This window comes from Montipora capricornis, chromosome 7, assembly GCF_036669925.1.
Source record: "Montipora capricornis isolate CH-2021 chromosome 7, ASM3666992v2, whole genome shotgun sequence".
In the NCBI taxonomy this organism is placed as follows: domain Eukaryota; kingdom Metazoa; phylum Cnidaria; class Anthozoa; order Scleractinia; family Acroporidae; genus Montipora; species Montipora capricornis.
The window spans coordinates 42,626,542-42,630,528 of record NC_090889.1 but is presented as its reverse complement, the minus strand read 5'-3'; positions in this window follow the sequence as shown (position 1 = coordinate 42,630,528).

The window sequence follows — 3,987 nt, the reverse complement described above, 5'->3', positions numbered from 1 at the left end:
TTGTTGACGTTGTGTTTGTATTCGGAAATTACCAGCTTGAGGAAATGAACTGTGCCGTCGGAAATTAAAAATCGCAAGGCGCCAAATTGAAGAACGGTGGAAACTGACTTAGCACTATTGGCTGCTAGTTCGCCGATGCGGAAAAAACCCATAAAAGGCTAAAAGGAACATAGCTCTGTAGAGAATTGGTTGAAAAGCCGAAGAGTTGGTGAATCGAAGAGACCGTACAAGTTCGTGCAAGACCGGGCGGGAGATTGACAGACGAATATCACTCTTGCGACGGCGGCTCACCGCGGTCAACAGCTTTTGAATAAGAAAAGATTTCGTGGGGTCGGAAAAACGTTTAAGCTTGTGTACGTAACTGAGTGCAGAGATGTACGATGCTATAGTTGACGGTGCCAATTGGCGGGCCGATAGATAAGAGATAAACAGAGCCAGCATGTTTGGACTTGGGGTTGGGGGATTAAAGTTTTATAAAAACGATGAGCCAAATCTTGGAAAACAGCCCAAGCCCGTTGATAAAGTTTGCGAGAGCCCGGTTTTAATGCCGAACTGAGAAGATCCCTCAAATTAGCGACCAACTCTCCGGTAGAAGGTTCGTCGGGACCGGAGTGGGAAATAGGTCTGCATCCGGTGTGATTGCCTTGAACGAGTCCATCTGAAAACGTGAGATAAAATCGGCACGACTGTTTTGAAGACCAGGCACATGACGTGCTTTAAAGAAAGCGGCGCAAGAGTGCCATGATAAGTTTATGCTTAGAAGATTGCTCGGTAAAAAAGACAAGGTAAAGGTAAAGGTAAAGGTACACCTTATTTAATGTCGGAAGTTCCTTTACTCTCTAAAGAGTATTCTCCCAGGCAGCCGAAGGGCTTCACGCTGATTTGCCATAAGATCCCCCCAAACATGCACGGAAAGGGTAATGGGAAAGAGTTCGAGACAAGAGATATTAAGTGAACGCCACGATCCAGGCCACTTGCCATAAAACCAATGAGAACCAAAAACCGCGCCATAACCTTTCGAGCCTGCTGCATCGGTGAATAGTTGCAACGTGGCTGATGTTTCCCAGCGATCGGATAAGAATATATATGGCCCTACCGTTAAAATTGTCTAAAAAAGTAAGCCACAGCTTGATGTCATGCCTGCCTTTTTGATACCTTTGGTAAGGTCAATAAGGAGACGTAGGAAAGCGCGGCCAGGAACTACGAGAGAACACGCAAAGTTTAAAAGACCGATAAGGGACTGAAGCTCCCGAAGGGTAACTGTTCGACGCTTGTGAAATTGATGAAACAACGTGCGACATTTTTGAAGCTTGTCAGGCGGTAATCCAGACTCTTGAGAAATAGATTCAAGAGTAATACCCGCGAATTCAAGTGTGGTCCTCGGCTGCACTGTATTTTCATGAGCAATCGCAACTCTGAGATAATCGCACAGGCGGAGAAAATTCGCCAAATCGGCTTCGCATTTCTCTGCTAAAGGGGCCACGAATAAAAAATCATCTAGATTGTGTAATACGGCTGATTCCCTTAATTTCTGCAGGGTTTCAAAAAGGGCGCACGAAGATGATTCACCCATCGGGAGACAGCGATCGAAATAATATTTATCCGCCCATTTTATCCCAAGCAAAGAATAGACTTGAGGATGTATAGGGATGATACGAAAGGCCGATTTTATGTCGGTTTTTGCCATGAAGCAGCCAACCCCCAAACACTGAACAATTTTCACTGCCTGATTTATGGTGGCGTAATGAACAGTAGAACAGTCGTCGGGAATGTCATCATTAACCGAAAAACCCGAGGGATAGGATAAGTGTTGAATTAAGCAAACCTCGTTTGGTGTCTTTTTGGGAACTATGCCAATAGGCAAGGAGCGAAAATCAGGAAAGAGAGCGTTGGTTAAAGGTCCAACAATCCTGCCAGCATCAATTTCCTTTGGCAATTTAGACATGACCAAATCCGGGTTTTGTATAGGGCGCTTTTCAGACTAGGAGACTCGAACGGGGCGCGGTTGCCAATAAATTGTATGCGAAAACCATAACGAAAGCCATGGACCAAATATCTAGCCAAATTAGACACAATCCTGGAGCAAAAATTTTTACGGGCGTGACCGGTGAGCTGAGCAGAATTGAGGACGCCAGATATTCCTGATTTAGGGGGTCCCTTGCGAGTGTGGTTCCCGGACGCAGAACAGTGACTAGCGGGGTGTTTTGCCCCGCATTTGTAGCAGATACGCTCGTAATTGCAACCACTACAGGTTTTACCGGCATGAAATGTCCAACAAGTACCCTTGAGAAAGGTGCGTGAACGAGAACGGGGTCGATTGTCATGGGTTTGGTTAGCGGGTATTTTCCTGCGGGAATTCACCATCGCCCTGAGCCATAGTTTCCAGTGAATTTGATCCCATGGGTGTTGTTCAGGGGCGGACTGCCTCAGAAAACGAAATTGCTCGTCGTAGAAAAGCCACTCACCCGACTTAAAGGCAATGTCGCGGACTACTTGACAATACTTCATTAATTTTGGAGCATCCAGGGGCACCCTTTCTACATAAATTGCTACAAAAGTATTGAATGCAGTTACCCACTTGGTAATGGTCTGCACCTTTTTAATGGACTGCACGAGCTCTAGATGGAGACGGTTCTGTGAGGAAATAGTATTCCCCGGCGAGAGTGATAGTGCGAACTTTTTAGTCGGGGGCCCTACGTCTAACAGCGCCCCAAAGTCTACAATTTCGTTTTGCCAAACCTTGGCTTTGATCTTAGCACTCACGCGTGATCCCAGGGAAATGGCGATGTTAGTAAATAATTGGCGGGGCCCATCTTATATTTTTTTATTGTAGAGAAGACTGCGTTTTTTCAAAAATGTGAAATACATTTAAGGGTCGCGGGTTCCTCATTAGTGTGTTAAAGATGAATTTTATTAAACTTATTCACTGCCTGTCTGTTCTTAACCCGGGCTTGTGTTTAGTGTTTAAATCTTCTTTTAAGGAAACGCCATGCATACAAACATAAGTTGATTGTCGAATGGGCGTACTGTGCAACGTTAGCGATCGACCATGATCACGGTTGCACTTTTTAACTCCTTTTAGAGATCACAAATTAAAGCCACCTCTCATCTCTGCTTTGGATGATATAGAGCGAACCAAGAGAGAGAAAAAGAGACAAAGAGAGAGAAAGAAAGACTGGAATTCGACGAGGAAACGTAGTGGGGTTAATTGGTATTAATGTTTGACTCAGTTCGAGATCTTGAAGATTTACTCCCATCAAAGCCTTGCATCATCATTGGACATAATCCACGGCCTCCCTTGTTTCATACCTTCCGCAACATCTTCGCTTTCTTAACATGTGCTTGAAAGTCTGTTTATATTTAGGAAGTCTCCACGCGTACAAAAATGGATTGATTGCAGAATTCGCGTACATGACAGCGGCAGCGATAAAATACACAAGCGTCAACAACGAGAAATTGCATGTTAAGCAAATGTACATTATCATCTGTACGATGAACCAAGGAATGAAACACAATAAAAATGCAGCGATGACAATTGCAATAGCTTTGTTCACGGTTCTTTCTCTCTGGAGTATCATTTGGCAAGATACCCCTGCATGCTGGTCATCCAGTACTTCGGTGCTGTGCGAATACTTGTGAAAGTGGTACAAAGTAAAAACGTTGATAACCACGATGCAGATGAGAATACAGAAGATTTGTACATTGTAAAGAGTTCCCATCAGCGCATAATGCTTTTGCAACAACGAGAACACAAACCCAAACAATAAGAAATAAATCCAACACGCAACGGAAACGAGGCAGACTCGTTTACTAGTCACTTTGGCTCGATACTGGAGAGGAGTCACCACAGCAAAGAATTTGTTAATGCTGAGAAGTATATGACCAACGCTTACGTGTATTAACGTTGCAAAGAACTTTAAAAAACGATGCGTTGGTGTACTTGTGTAATAAGACCCAAGCCCAAAAAGCATGCAGTGGAGAGGCAAC